At 43.8% G+C, this 16,545-nt stretch overlaps 1 protein-coding gene across 1 annotated transcript in view; it reads right to left on the bottom strand.

The window, feature by feature from the left end:
* Positions 1 to 16,545, bottom strand: part of LOC110974135 (calcium/calmodulin-dependent protein kinase type 1-like) — a 91,259-nt gene that overhangs the window by 7,080 nt on the left and 67,634 nt on the right. The gene's annotated exons all lie outside the window — the stretch shown is intronic.

Raw genomic sequence — 16,545 nt, 5'->3', positions numbered from 1 at the left:
TGGACGCAGTGACAGTTGGGCTGCCCTTGCATGCTAAACTAAAAAACAACCAAGAGCCAGATAGACGAGTACATAAAAGCAGTGTATGTGGGTGGGGAGTTTCTCCCTTTGGAAGCAAGCAACGTTTTTTTCTGCTGACCAATCTGTTTTCACAACTATCTGCAGAGTTTCCAAAAGTCTGACCATCATACCTTGCATTTCTTTAGCAAAATTTATTCTGAGGTTAGGAACTTCTACTCTTAAGATATCCACCAAGCGCAGTTCAAAGCTCTGTTTACTTTTTGGGTAAGTCTGCCTGCAAGCTCTTAAAATACAAAGACAGCCTTCTTAATTTCATGCCCCGCCCCTCCTCCAGTGAGTTCCACTGACATACAGAGGTGCCCTCTTGTCTTTTATGAATGTGAACACACTCAACAGCCTTCAAAACACCCCCGCCCCCTCCAAAATCCGGACATCCGCTCCTAAGATATTCTCAATAATGATGCACGCACAAACGTGTCCCTGTACAAGATCCAAGCCATCCAAACTGCTTCCCTGATAATGCTAAACGTCACTGATAATGGTGGTGGGCCATGATGGATTTGGTCAACACGCTGCAATTTTAGCAGCGACACTCAATTAATCACGGGTGATAAATCAGCAGCGCATTATTCTTTCAGCTCGGCCGTAACTAATCAAGCGTGCACAGCGGCAAATCTCAACGGGCCATCTCCCCGCGTTCAATTAATAACACTCCTGACAATGCTTGGCTGTTTGACTTATTCTCCCCCCCCATTCTCTACCCATCCCCACCCTCCCAAAAATGTCCAGTTCATGCTTGTGACTCGCAAGACATAATCATATCAATTTCTACACCGGTTTTGTTTCGCTCATTCCAGTTCATCAACTCCAAAAAGGTTTCAGGGATTGGATTTCCCAAACTGCCAACCTCTCAAACAAGAGAGGGCCATAAATTTTCACCCCTGTGTAAACTGTTGGAGTGCTACATAAATAATATGACAATGGGCCTACACAGTACATATCCACCGAAGGAAATGATTTGTGGACCGGTTAATAAATTGGAAATGAGACCTTGTATGTACAGTCCATGTAAAATGAGGACCAGATTCTTGTTACAACTGTTATGGTGAACCAGAATATTGCCAAGTGAAATCAGTAGTGTTTTTCAAGTTTTTTTAAGTGTGATAAATAAACTCAATGTAACATTTGTCTAGCTCGTTCAACCAAGTTGTTAATATCACTTTGGATAAAGCCCTCTCCACAACTAGGGAATATTCAGCACATGCATCTTATTTCATATTTAAAACTACAACACAGAAGTTACGAATATTACGAATACCTTAGAAGAGCACGAATTACAGCCTATACAAAAAAAATGTGCCGGCATATCTACCGGTGTGGTTAGGGGGAACGGAGCTTGGTCAAATTGAAATTCAAGCCACACTTCCACAAATTGATTCGGCCGTAGTTGGACTTCAAATGGCCCGAGCGTGGGTGGGCAGCCCAGAGAATCAATACCAGGAACTATGTTTCGGTCACAAGGGTGCTGCGGTAATAGATGCTGTCCGCGAGCAGTGACCAAGAGCAAACGGTGTCCAAATCTACCTGGCTACGCGTGGACTCCTGGAGCTGTTAGTTTTGAGGCTTCTCTAGACACACGTAGCTCGTAGCTGTAGCCAAATAATTTGGACGCGGTCATTCACGAAAGAGAGAAGGGAGCATGGGCTTTGCCAGAAAGGGGGCAGGGTCAGAGCTCTTTCCTGGGGGAGGGGGCACAGCAATCAGCAGCAGCAAACTGACAAACCAACTGTGGAAAGGGGAGCCAGCTCCACGGTATTTTCACACATATTGTCAAGTTTCATTTATTTTCCTCTTGAAATGCCCATGGAAGGCACACAGGAGGACCTAAGCAAAGACCAAGGCACCAGCACAGATGCAGAAAGGATGAGGAAAGGACAAATGTTTCCCCTCCTACCGCTTACGGGGGGGTACTATTTCACAACAAACCGACCCAACTTGCGGCATTATTTTTGGCCAAAAATCTGGCATTTTTGAAACAACAGGACACCAAGGCCACTTCCCATAACTCTTTGGGGCATCACAGAAGCAGACTCCTCATGCAAGATTTACACGACATTTTTTATTGTAACTTCATTCTTACCGCGAACCCATTTATTCCTTGAGCTCCTACTAGGGGCCCTCAGGCCCGACTTAAACCATTACAAATTCCCCTGCAGGTGACCAGAGCTACATAGCACAAGCAGTGACAACAGTCTGGCTCAGAGAAAACCTGCAAGAGGACAATTTAAAAAAAATTTGTCTGCTAGTGCTGACCCTGAGCCCCAAGCGTAGTGTGAATTTCACTGAATCCTTTTGGATTGAAAAAGGTCAGAGGGTTCTTTGGGACAAACCCAAAAGATCCTTCAGTTTGGACAAAAGGGATAAAGAGTATCTCACAGCATGTGGTAGGCCCTTGGGTATATGAAAGGGTATTCACTCTGAAAACCATACACATGGCAGATTTAATCATGTTTTCCAAGTAAACCACAAGTCATGTACCAAAAAAAAAAAAAATTGCACAGGATCGGGAACTTGCCAGTGGCTGGTTGTCTTGATTTCATTTCCCAAACGGCGAGCCTGGAAACGAAGACTGAACCAGATTGAAAGTACCGACAGTCCTTGCCAGTGCGGATTTCATAGCTAAAGGGATAGAGCGTCATGTACCAGGCCAAAATGTGAGAATCCCGTGGGTGGATGTCCCCACCCGACGCCCACAGTTCAACAGGTGCTGGCTCTTGAGTGGGAAAAGGAAAAAAAACTCCCAGGAGAATAGTACACACAGCCGACTGATACCACTCTGATACCAACATATTACCGAGAAGTGGGTGTACACTTACATGTACCACCTCCCATTCTGAATACTTTCAGGGTTATTTGGGGGGAGGAGTCCAGTTTTTTTTTAGAAATTCCCAAAATGTACAACACCTGAAAGATCAACTTCTTGGAAAATTAAATGGTTCAAAATAATTTGCTCTGACAGATACATTTTGGTTCTAAAAGTGTTGCGACTAGTAGAAGCCTAGCAATACTGCTAACAATAGATATGCAGCATACATGTAGGAGAAAATCTAGAACATGCTTAAGTGGTTCCAAAATCCAAAATAAGGACTTTCTGGCATTTCTAGAGAAGGTTAATGAAAAACCCAATGGACATTGTCGTAATAAACTCTGATGTCCACAATGTTCAAGGCGACAAGAGAGCATGGCCAACTGACCAAATATAAAAAAAAGGGCAACAGGCCAGACAAGAGATGGAAAGATAAACTTCTACTACAAATGCTTTCGATTGTAAGCAGTGGGGGAGGGAGGTCAGAGGGAGATTTGAGGGGAAAGCGGAGGCAGGGAGGGAGAAATGTCTGCTGCGTGAGATGAAAATTATTCTTGAGATGACTTCGTGAGATCTCAACTGGCCACCCAATCCTGACAACCGGTCGCGGTCAAGTGTTTTGCATGACTGTAATTCGTGACAGCAGGTCCCTGGTTAAGTGGTCCCACTCAACAGGCAAGCTTGCGAAGTTGCATACCCCTTCCGCGTCCACACACACAGTCCCTTGAGATGTACTGAGAAAAGAACATTCATGATTTCGGCCGCTGCAAAACCTCGTTCTCATCATTCATGAAGCAGTTTCCGAGTGTTTACATATCTATACGCTGTAGCAAGGAGGCGACAATTTGTCATTACACATTTGCAATCTGTGTGAGAGGTAAAATCAGGGTTCATTCCACTGAAGGGAAAACGACTCAATTACCGGCACGTGTCCTGATTTCCTCACGAACTGCTTTCTTCCAATCTAGGAGCTATTTGTACTTCTGGCAAAGAAAAATCACAGTTCGCACTACGGAAGGGAGCAAGAAGTGACTAGATTTCTTCCTCTTTTCCTTACACAGCACTTTCTTCAAAGCCAACTTTTGGGTAGGAGAAAAACAAATATGGCACGGCTTTAAAAGAAGTACAGGTGCAGATAATCCTTGCCAAGTCAGGGTACAAATTTCACTTCCCAAGGGACGCCACTCTGCTGTAAAGAGGCCACATGCCAGCAATCTGTGGGTGGATAACTCAACAGTACACCCACCAATCAATTCAGAGAGGTGCTGGCTTTTAGCGCCAGACGTGTCCTGCCGAGTTAAGGTTACATGGGACTGGACCCGGCCGTGCCTGGTTTCCTCCCAAACTCAATCATTTTAACGGAGCAACATCTCCCATGGTGACCCAGAGGCTTGCAATCATCGCATATAAAGTGCATCTAAATTTCCCTTGAACACCGACAAGGTGGAAATCTTGCCCAACCAAAGCCTTCCCCCCCTTCAAAAAAAAATGTCCATTCTTTTTTAACACCGGATGTAAATGCTAACTGATGTAGCCCCGGGTCACAGATGGTTGTTACCAACTTCCCACGACCTGCATGGGTATGGATATGCCAAGCAATATTGATTTCTTTCATCGGACAAATGAATGAAAACTTACACAGGTGTGCCAATCTTCTCGTGTTACCCTAAAGTGTAGGCACGACAGCATGCAAGCACCTCCTCAAGTTTCAATCTTTTAACAGAGTGCTACAGTGAAACTTGGGAAGGAAAATCTAATAATTCAATTATATCTGCTCCATGCTGATGCAGAAATTCTGGAATTTTCTTTTCTTTAACTTTAGTTTCTTGATGGGGAGAGTTTACTGCAACACACAATCCTTTTTCAAAGTAAAAACTGGGATGACATTATGACCATGCAACATTCACGATATTCTTGATAATGCATAAAGTGTCAAACTAATTATAGTCAGTGTGACCTGCGTGAAAGGCACATGCATGTTAGCCTGTGTGGGCACCAAACGGGTTCCCAAAGGACTGTGGTTGCTACATGAAAGCAAGGCATCTTTTGTTCCTGCACAGAAAGGATACATGCACGTGAACCAGTGCGCACATTCACTACATGTATGATGTATGGCCCAGGCAGAACTGCTTTGAAAATCCAACCGCAAAGTGTGGTCAGCTGTTCATCCAAGGAGTTTATGAGTGAGATGAGACTAGAAAGTCAGCACTTAGGCTGTGTCTAATTGAGTTGGCTATGACAGGCAATAATACACAAAGTACTTGAAAAACAGCCAGTGGCTTCCATAAGACGATGTGTTTCTCTGAGCCGTAGCCAAGTAATTCCACTGCAGCCTAACCCAGACTTCAATTGGTTCATCTCTGCTCATGTGAAATTGCATAGCGCCCTCTTGCTCCTATGCAATGATCCTATGACAACATGACAGCCAGTATATACATGGAGATTACCGGACCAGCCACTGACTGTCATTTTCTCAGATTCTGTGGGCATCCCGACAACAGCCGATCCGCAGTGGCGCCTTCACCACCAGCAGCGCCAGAGAACAGAGGCCAGCGAGGCACAGGTAAACACCCAACAATGACTACTTTAGGCAGGCAGCTCGCAGCGGTCTGTTTTCTTTTAATCAGGCTCCTGTTTTCCACGTGCCACGCTCCGCGTCGCGCCGGGCAAACAAGTTTGAGTGTGAAGCAGCCGGTTGCAGTCGCACCCTTCATGATTGGGCCCACTGGCAAAATGTGGGGAAAGTGACACCTTGCAATCCCAATCTAATCCGAGCATGAGCATACTTGCTGTTTTGATGATCCAATACGCATATATGCAGTCCGATTTGTATCTTTATTTTCCACATCCGATGACGACTGATTCTTTAATCCTTACGCACAGACATTTATATGTCGGGGACTTGTTCAAATCTTCTAAAATCCTTCACTGTGCAGATACTCAAAGGCATTATTCCTTGCACATTTCAAAGGGCATCAAATCTCACGTCAAGTATCGTTAATATACACTCTGCTATACCTTGCTTAATCCAGCATAAACCATCAAAATCACAATGGATTTTGGAGGGTCCAGGAAAGATGGCTGTCTTCAACACTTGTCAATTCATGTCAACAGACTACAACTGTTGCACACTCTGTCATTTTTTCATTATATTAAAACTAGCACCATGAGCATGACAACGGAACGTCAAAACGACAACATCCCTCTGACAACAGGACTTCAGAGAGATCGTTCACCCCTTCTGGATAGCTCCTTGTTAATTGCATCAAATGGTGTCTCTATCCTGAAAATGCACGGGCATGGCTGTGGTTTGTGCCCCACAGAGGAAGTCCGTGCCCCTCCCTTCATTTTGTTTTGGTGCCACCCTTGAAAAATTCAGTGCAGCTCCCAAGTGCCCCCACAGAAATTTCACCTTAGTTACACTACTGTTTCAAATGCACACCCATGTTTCCACAACATCATAATTTACATACATCTCATCTGGTGAGGACATTTCTTTGTGTTTGTGTAGCTGAGAATGAATCTTGTTCTTGCCCTGTGAAAACTCTTTTGAGCCAGCTTTTTGTGGATGGTCTCCTTGACTGTTCCTCTTCGTTTGCAACAGAAATGGTGAAATGCCCCTTAAACACTGTTTTTTCCCACAAAGTAGAAAATCTTTTGTGGACCAAGTACATGTAAGTCCGCATAAAGTTTTCCACAACCAGCACAACTTGGACCTCTTTGTTGTTGGGTCCTCAGAACAGACAGCAAAGCCTGGCAAACACACTTCTGTCACACTTCAGTCCTGAGAACTGCTCAATGACCTGACAACTAAACTGGACCAATCTCTATCAATTTAGGGTCCCTTATCGCAGATTTCTATCAATCTGCTAAAAGGTCCCATTTAGGATATGACTCTGGCTAAGATCCAAAAAGCCATTTCAGACTTACAGGACATCTGAAGCGTCTCTTTCTTAAGATTTAATGACACTGAGACACCTCAGAGTAAATCAGCCAGAACGATCAAGGCCCAACCACAGAGTGAAAGAAGAAGGGAAGATGAGGACCCAAAAAAAGAAAGAGTCTCTTGGATTCTCGTGGGAACTACGCACAACGGCACGGCGGAAATTGCGTTCCCAACGGTGTGGCGTTAAATCCACAAGCGTCAGCTCACAAGGGAGGGTGATGTTGTTTTCTTTCGCAACAGCTAATGGAGATAGATGTTTTAATTGCTAATGCTGCGGCCAGCGCCCGGCCCATAACGCTGGCATGTAATTAAGGAGAATGCAATGGGATGAGCAGACTGCCCGCATGTATCTCTTTGACAGTTCGACGGCGGGGGGGGCCCCCAAAGTCCCAGAAGAGCCCATGTGATTGGAACTGGACTAATGCAAAAGACTACCAGACGCCTCCCTGTTGTTGTTTCTACTGATAAAAATAAAGCTGGTCCAGGGGATTTTTTACTTCTCTCTCATGCCAAGTGGGAGCCTTATCATTGCAAACTTGCGCTGTTATCAGGGGCAAGCGCCAGCTGATCAACTCAATCTCGATTCCCCCATGGCTCGGAGGATAACACCAGAAAGCAAAACAAACTGGCTGGGGTGTTAGCTTTGGCAGTCTGCAGCAATGTGCACACCGGGCGTCGATGTTAGCCATCCTGCCAGGCAGGGGAAGGGGGTCAGGGTGACCAGGTTTGTAAAGCAGAAATGGCGCCCTCTTGTGACTGCAGCACATTTAAACCCCCTAAAAGAGCCCCTTGGAAACTAGACTTCTGGTAATTATGGTTTAACAAGGGAGTGACATCAATCAAGATGACCTTTGTTGAGGAAATCCGTCTCTTTCAAAGACAAAACTAACTGTGTGGATACCATGCACATACCGGTTGGACCATATGGTTGGCCCTTTCTCAAGACGATAAAATTACATGGTGGGTGGTAAAGATTAATGGACAACAAATCATTCACATTAACCGTACAAGTGAATGTGATACAATCTTTGTACATTCTGCGTAATCGCAGACCTGCGTGCATTTAACTCACTTTCAAACAAACTTTTGTCAACAAAGCTGGCATATCAAATGATCAGCAACAAGACACTGTCATACATGGGTGGATGGGAAAGGGAGGGAGGCAGGTGGGACCACGTCCCGCTCCCCAACAAGAAGCTTTTTTTTATTTTGCTCTTAGTAAAGACAAAGAGTGAAGGACAACCACTGGGACAATTTCATTTCTCTTCTCCCAGTACGCGCAAAAGCTCCAAAATTTGGCATCATGCCTCCCCCGCTCCACAAAAAAATTGTTTACTTCACCCTAAAAGAGTTTTTGAAAGGGGGCGTCAGGCCAAGAACTCATCGTGTGTATGGTGTGTCTTAACACTCTCCAGCTGTACAACAAATGAGACGGATGAACTGCATGTTGGAGTGCTCCATCCACACTCCTATGACAAACTAAACAAGTTGCTTTAATAATGTGACAAGGGTTGCAGTACAGAGTTGGTCACATGACTAGGCCGACAATCCCACAAGCTGCATTGTTCCCATGTACATGTACGTGCCTTGTACACGGGCTCACCATTTCGTGCTCACAAAACAATTTATTTACTGTTTAAATGTTCTTGAACCAAAGGTAATGTTTACTCACAGGGTCAGAAATAAAAGCAAATGGCACTGGGAATGGAAAACTACAGATGTTTTTATGGAAACAAAATTAATTTAAAACTGACGAGCTGCGGTCATTCCTTGAGTAACAGCTCCTTTCACTCATCATGGCTCGACCAGAGTGACACTCAGTCATGATTTGATTGAGCGAGCATGGCTCTCTGGCATTAACTGTGAATGAAAGGAAGGAGAACGTAAGAGGAAAGTTTGCCAGGGGTCAGCCCCTCCCTGTCTTGAATCTCAAAAATGGTTCAACCATGACGGATATCTTGAGAAATTGCTCCAGAGAGGACATTCAAATGGTTGTGACTGTGTCACAATAGGTAGATCATGGCGTGATGAGATGGGGGGGGGGGATGCGGGAGTATCCTTTGTAGGTCTCTTTTTCCTTTCCTTCCATTTTTTTTTTCCCCACACTGCAAATCATTAACTCTGTAAAGCTCATGTCCAATTGTAAATGTTCAATTATCTACTATTGTGCTGATGGGAGATCAAATTTGTCGGAGTGCCTCATGCACGTGCATCTGCTGAGCAAAGCTGATTCTGCAACCTTTGAAATCAAGAGAATCACAGAATTTAATACCGATCTCCACTACGCAGAGAACGACACATTCAAAAACAACCATTGGAATTTCTTCAGTAGTGACCCTCTTCCATCCACCCCCCCCCGATATAGTCTTGAGCACTGGCCAGAGGTTTTTACTTGCATAAGCACCAAGAAGAATCAGGTCCATCACTTGTGCAGGGATGCAAGAAAATGAACACATTTGCTGTCACTTCCTCGCGTTAGGTCTTGGAACTGACAGTTGAAGATGTTCACAGACACAGGTCGAGTTAAGCTTCTGCAGGAAGAGACGGCCATCTACACAAGAACACTTGACAGACAGTTGCAATACAGTAACACTATTACAAAGTTTCAAAAACCCTTGTGAAAGTCGCTGAAACGACGACGACAACAAAAACAGCAAAGTCGCTGACCTCCAAGAAATTGCTTTAAAGGAATTCCTCTGGCTGGGAAATTTAACACTGTGCACCTTTAACGTAGAAAGGTGTAATCTGTTCTAGAAAAAACATCTGGCTATTAAAAAAGGTGATGTGCTATTAAAGCTACACCAAACAATTTAAGGCAGGAATACTGAAAGGTTGGATGTATAGCAAAATAACGCACAATGTGTCAGTCGGAGGAGGCCCACACCATCAGGTGCCACCTGCAACAGACCTGCAAGAGTCAGAAGACAAACAGCTATTTTTGGACTTTCAATGAACAACATCTCGTTAGCCGAGTGAAAAGCACCAACGAGGCGGTTGATAAATACATTCAGGATGGGTTGAGATGGTTCTCGCTGTAATTCTGTGGGGGGGAGGGGGAATAAAACAGGAACATAAAAGGGGCATGTTTAAGTGACGATCATGACAAAGGTACCGAAATATTAACCGCTCTGAACGGCAAAGTGAATCTAGGCTTCTGAAGTGATCAGGATCACAGCAGGTGGCTAGTTCTACTGCATAAAGAAGGCCAAGAGAAAAAGCAGTCAATATTTGTTCTGTAACACCTCACTTGCAGATTCTGCACAGTCACGGGGGTATCTTATTAGGGAAAACAAAATTCACTACGCGCAAATCTTGGACATTTTGACATTAAAATGAGTGAGAAGTCACACACGGGGCACAAGCGCAATAACGCAAAACCAGTGATGTTGCAGTGTCTCAATTCAATCTCAGTGATGAGAGATGCAATTCAGCATCAATCAACATGAGGAATTAGTTCATCGGAAAAGTGGTACCATGATTCTGACATCAAGATTGGAATTGATGGTTTTTGATTGAAGTGGCTTGGAATCATCAGCAATCAGCATTTAAACTTATTCAAACCTGTGTACTGTTCAGCATCTTTTTCCTCAATACGTGTACATTATAAATGAATATTTATTTCTTTACCCATGAAATTTACATCAATTTTTGGAGGCTACAAGGGAAAAGATGACGACAAATTAATCCACCCACAAAAGCAGGCAACTGAGCTGGCAAATCATACTTTTATAAATTTTATGATTTATTTCCATCTATCAGTGGTGTATGGTGACTTTTAAACAAAGTCCCTGATAATGTGAACAGGAACACTTGCATCCCTTCTGTGTCGCAGAACCCTATCACTTGCTAACAAGAGAGAGGCTGGTGGGGACCATTTCAACAGGGCACCAGTGACACAGACAAGGACTACACATCAAACAGATATTGAACACCGTCGCGTGTGCTTAGTGTAGCCAATGCCAGGTCTCATGAACATGTGCGCACGTCGCACGCTCATCACGGTGAGTCCCCACTGAAGAACAGAGCGAACAACTTTCAGGCCATCAGTGGTTTCTGGAGCTCTAGAAGTGTCTGGGAGAAAAAGTACATCTGTTCGTTGGAGGTTGGTGAAAACTCTTCATGTCAAGACAGTAGTGCCTCAAAAGTTAACAACCCCAAAAGTTTTACCACACAAAATCGTAAAAAAAAACTCTTTCTGAGGCTTGTTTTGTAATCTCTGGCTACTGAACAAATACTTATGCTGAACAAAGTGTCACATTTACTTGAAAGCGACGACGATGCAGGCCAAAAAAAGAATCACTGCAGAAGAAATTGCTGTTTAAAGTAGAAGCGCATATCTGCAAACAAAAAAAAGACTACTCGGGAGATTCTGTCTGCCCAATGTCGGACTATTTAAAGTCTTCAAGCAAACAATACAAACATTCCTCTTGTTTGCTCTGAATGAAGTTAAAAACCATTTGCCAAGCCAAACTCTACAGAATGTGATGTCCCCCCCCCCGACATTTTTCCCTTCTGTTTGAAAGAGATCTTGTTCCCTCTTCATGCAAGTTGAGGGAGGGAATGTACGTTTGACTGCCTCCTGTGGACTGCTTGTCCGTCTCCACAGCTCCGCTGTGGATTTATTCAAGCACTGTTGTACCGTGCTTCAGGGCTCGGATGGGTGAGGCTTTCATTGCAAAATATATTCAAGGGAATAAAAAAGGAACCATCCCCGCGACAGCGAGGGTTGACTGCTCGAGAAAAGCTGTCAGACAAGCAACTTGAAGGCAGAGGAAGACACCAAGAATGTAATGCCGTCTGACAAACTTTAGTCCGTCAGCATGGAGACACTACAGCGCACTATATTTAAAGTGATGTGACGAGTCCATGAAGAGCTCCATTCTGAAAATCTCATCAATTCCACAAGTGTTTCTGAAGAACATGATATATCGCAAGTTGAAAAAAGGGCACATCTTGAAAGCTCCTTTCACTATACAGAGACCTTTAATGAAGACCAACACAGAGAGTGCAGTTTGTTTTTTTATGCACATCAGCACCTTGCGCCACTTGCAAAGTCAATTTTGCTGCTTTTCTCTCAAAAAAGCAAGACAGGCTCTGAAAAGAGAAAAGCAGATAATGCTATAGTGTTAAGTTTCCAGGATAACCTGACAACTTGGATTCACTCAGACAATTAAAGAAATTCGATCCTCAATGACAAAATGGAATGGTTTCCTCTCTAATCAGTTATTCTGAAAAAATCAACTTTGTCTGGCCTTGTCATGTTATCGTCAGTCGACCGTGGAATACATTTCACAAAAAATAAGACACTCTCTGAATGGACTGGCAGCATTTGAGGGCCCAAACCATGCACCACTCAACCACCGTCTCAAAACGTTTCCGCAAATACATTAAATCACATGCACAAAAATCACATTCAAAACACTGTTTCCTTGATCTAACCCCCGCACAGTGTATCTTGCAGCTGGTAATTCAATGGATGTTTCTCAATGGGTGAAGATTTCCCCACAGATCAACTGGGGAAAAATATTGCTTTCAGTTAGTGATTGAATGAAAGCGTTTCAGTCATCTTTCAGCAGATGCTGAATCACATCTGGAAAATGCTGAAATCAATGCAGCCATCATGTCATTAAATGATCCTGACTTGTCTCCAGATCTCCAGAATTTTTTCTTTTTTTTTCAACAGGTCTTTTTGACTGTTTACAAGTCAATCTCTTACTGACTGTGTCAACAAATACGAGTCAAGGAGACCAGGTGGACTCGGGGCAGTTTATATTTATTCACCCACACACAGTGTATTTAGGCAACTGTGGTATTCAACTTGCAGAAATCTTGCAAGATATCTACTCAGCCCCCGAAGCACGTTTCAAATCGGTTCAAAAGTACCTTCAACGCCTCTTGTTATTTCTCCAAGGACATTTTTCCCTCAAGACTGAGACTACAGCCACCGTCTTGTTCCTTCCCAAGCCATCTGGTATTGCAACTAGGAGCTCAAAATGCAAGCTTAAGACAGCAAAGTATAATCCCCGCAGTTGTGAGCACTGGGCCTACCTTTCCAAGCTCCCATTGAAGCAGCGCAGGACCCAGACCCAGACAAATAAAAAAAATGGGGGGCTTTAACGATCCCTGCGACGTTAATTGAGGTTTCCCTCGGCCCCTCTCGGGTTCCACTCACTGCGAGTAAATTGAAGGCAGGAAAAAGGTGACAGATCCCAGGCAGTTCTCTGGAGGGAGATTGAGAGACAGAAGCGGGAGAGAGTAGGACTGGTCCCCCGCCTAATACTCTTCACCGGTGGGATGAAGTGATAACGAATCCACCATATGTTGATTTGAAATTGCCAGTTGATTATCTCTGACTCCCACATGAGGCTGCCAAAGGTGCCGAGGGGGAGGCCAATGTACTAGTTCATGAAGTGCGTCAGGCTTAAAAGCATTTTTCCCCCATCTAATCTCAGACTAGCAGACTCGTCTCTCCTAATGGAGAATGAAAGAAATCAAATTGAGGAAAGAAAGAGGATGGTCATGTCCCTGAGGTCCCCAAAGAAATTTCGGTGGAAACACTAATTTCACTTGCAGTAACTTTTGCAATTTACACATTCAACTCCATGTACGTGTGTGTCTCTGTGCCTGTGTATATTGTTTTCTGACGTAATTACCCAGGAATGGAAGTAGATATGCATTTCAGCTGGGCGATGGGGCACATGCGAGGACAACGCATTCCAACAGAACTTGGTCACTCGTGGTCAGCAGGGTCCATGCCAAGTGACTGCGGTCTTTTCCTCTGACAAGAAGATTGAAGAAGCCTGATTTTGTCTCCAATTATCCAAGGCTTCCCCGGCCAACTTTTTCCCAGGATTTTTCAGGATTTTCCATGAACATGGGAACCCAGTTCTCATATGACTGGCTGAGCAAAGGCGGTGTCATTAAGGTTCAATATGAAAATGCAAGTTAGACAATCTGAATGCCCAGCTCAAACCACTTCAAGAAACAGTAGGACGATGACAGATGCTAACTGGATAACGGTTAAGTCTTTTTTCTTCCATCTGCTCAAGAGATCCTCATACAAAAACAATTCTAAGAAAACAATCTCTTCTAATGTAGGGCAGTTGAAGTTGATTTTGGGCTATGAGCATACTCTTTACCAAGAGGGGCTGACGCAGACTTTGGCAAAATGGCCACAAGCGATAAATCATAATGCAGTTGACACAAATTTGGTCGGGCAGGTCCTGATTGGTTTATTCGGGTGGAATCAGTGTGATCTGATTGCCCAAATCACCGGGACAAGGGAGGAGACAAGATGGAGAAGCTACCTCGGGACCAAATAATCGCATTAATTAAGAGGACTTACTGATGCAAGAAACAAAGTCCAGATTAAATGGACCAAGGCCTGAGAGGATTCTCTCCAAGTCTGCCGCCCTATTGGAACTTTTTTTTCTACTCTGGGGAGTTGCGCCACCTGAGGCCTAACAGCAATCCACCGTGTGACCATTGATTTATGCCTTGGGAGGAAACGGCAAGAAGTGGGTTGGTGCGATTCTGAGGTTTCCTTCCCTTCTTTTTAATCTTCTTCTTCTGTTTTTTCCTTAATCTGGGACTCGCTCCGGTGGCTGGATTTCCCCGAGAGACTGCACACTGCTGAAAGCCAATCTGGCGATAATTTGTCAACCGTAGCAATTCTCTTATTTGCACAATCCCCTCTCCCCCCCCAACAAAAAATCAAGTTTAATTCATCCAACATCAGACCACTGCAGGGGGAAATTTGTTCCAAAAAATTATGAGTTCAGTCTACAGGTTATCGTGATATCACAGGTAATCGATATTATACTTTTAGGCTTTATGTTGGAGAGGGCATAGACTCTGGACTTTTGCACCAATAACCCCTGCCCCCAAAAAAGGACCAAAGGGGGTTAATTTATAATATAATACACATTTGGTTCAAATCTTAAAGACTATGACAGCCCAGTTGGCTGAGCTTTGCATCCAATATTCCTCACTTCATTCTAGCATCTTTCGTACACTCAAAGCAATGTGCATACGCAGACCAAAATGTGTATGATGGCTGTCTAGGGTGATCAATGGAGCATTAGTTTCCAGGCTGGTACAGTGATGGAAATTGCATCATCCCTGCTGAATATTCAAGAGCTAGTATTCCTCTGTAGCTGTATGCAAATCTGCCCCCTGCCTCCACAAAGTAAGTGCTTATTTCCAGAAGGCAAAATCTGAGTCTTTCCGATATTACCGAACAGTGTAGATCAGAAACTTTCAAATGGAACACACCACTGCTCGTCCAAGTTGAAGGTAAATCTCCTAGATGTTAGAGAAACATGATAAAATGAAAGAAAACTTGCACATTCATTCGGGCTTCCTTGCTACTAATAATGTAGTTGGGTGAGTTGTGAAACCAAGAACATAAGTAAGTAGAGACTTTGAAGAAACCATTAGTCAAGACTCGGTCAAACACAAACTGGCACAAAAGATCGTCCTAGATTTTGGCATAAAGGGAATTCATCAAGTGGTGAGCATAACAATGAAACTCAACTATCTTATAAAATGTGTTTCATGTTTTCGTTCGCTTAAATTTGAACCAACTCTAATTCCATGTAGTTATACAAAAGGCACATGTGACTATACTGGGCTTTCAACAGAGGGTCCCAATTTATTAGATTCTAGAAAGGGTAGGCCGGGAGAACAAAGTTCTCAGCTGAGAACAAAAAGGGAATAAATTCACATCGAGAATGCCCATTACTCTTTATCTATTTGGTGATCAAATTTCATGAAAACGAAGAATGATGCACAGACTACAAGTGCTTTTCGGGTTGTGTACAATGCCTCCAAGCTACCGGGTAGGTGCCAAATTGGCTACTAGCTTCAAGTTTGAGGTTCAGAATTAAATCCGATTTTGGCCAAATTCTTGACGGTTCAACAAAAACGGTAGGACTTTCAACAGCGGTAAAACAGGTAATGCAACTACTGTTTAACAAACCAGTAAACTCTCACGTTAGGGATCCAAACAATTCCCCATCAAGCTTCATTACCCGAATACAACATGACAGCAATTCAAAACATACTACGGAAACAAAAAACCAAGTCCAGAAATGGTCATTTTCCAACAAAGTACCAAGGCCTGCAGAGCACTGCAAGTTCCAGGTAAAGCTCAGGGCTTTTCTGTGATTACGGGCTCGAAAGGAAGTGGGAAGAATAGAGGCAGCAGTGGGCGTACTTAATTTAGATATCAAGGCCGGCAGGATTTTCCAGCTCTGAAAACCCAAGACGGGATTAGTTTCACCACGTGACAGACTCGGCAGCAGATCTTGGACGTGGGCGGGTAAACCTTGGGAAGCATAACTACGAAGGAGTATTTCGGACACGACATATTCACACGCCTCAGGCAAAAAAATAAGAAGACAAACAGGAATTACTGCTTGTCATTACCCTTCCATCGGTTGGAAATACCATTCCAATGATTACAAATTGGTGAATCAGGCTTGTGACGAGGGAAAAACAGGATAGAGACATCACAGCAGCTAGGACCAGGATAAATAAAAACGAGATTCAGGCACGTTCTGACAGAAATTTTAAAAAGCTGACACAGAAGGGACGGTCAGTGTGACGATTAAATAAGAGAATGGCGTTAACAAAACAAGTGCGACTCTTCCACCCTGCTGCTTCAAAGCACTCAAGTTCGAACATGGTGATGCCGAACATAAACACGTGT

This window comes from Acanthaster planci, linkage group LG04, assembly GCF_054643075.1.
Source record: "Acanthaster planci isolate LZ-2023a linkage group LG04, COTS_SCS, whole genome shotgun sequence".
Lineage (NCBI taxonomy): Eukaryota > Metazoa > Echinodermata > Asteroidea > Valvatida > Acanthasteridae > Acanthaster > Acanthaster planci.
Note: the sequence above shows the minus strand (reverse complement) of the source record. Positions and strands in the feature narration are given on the sequence as shown.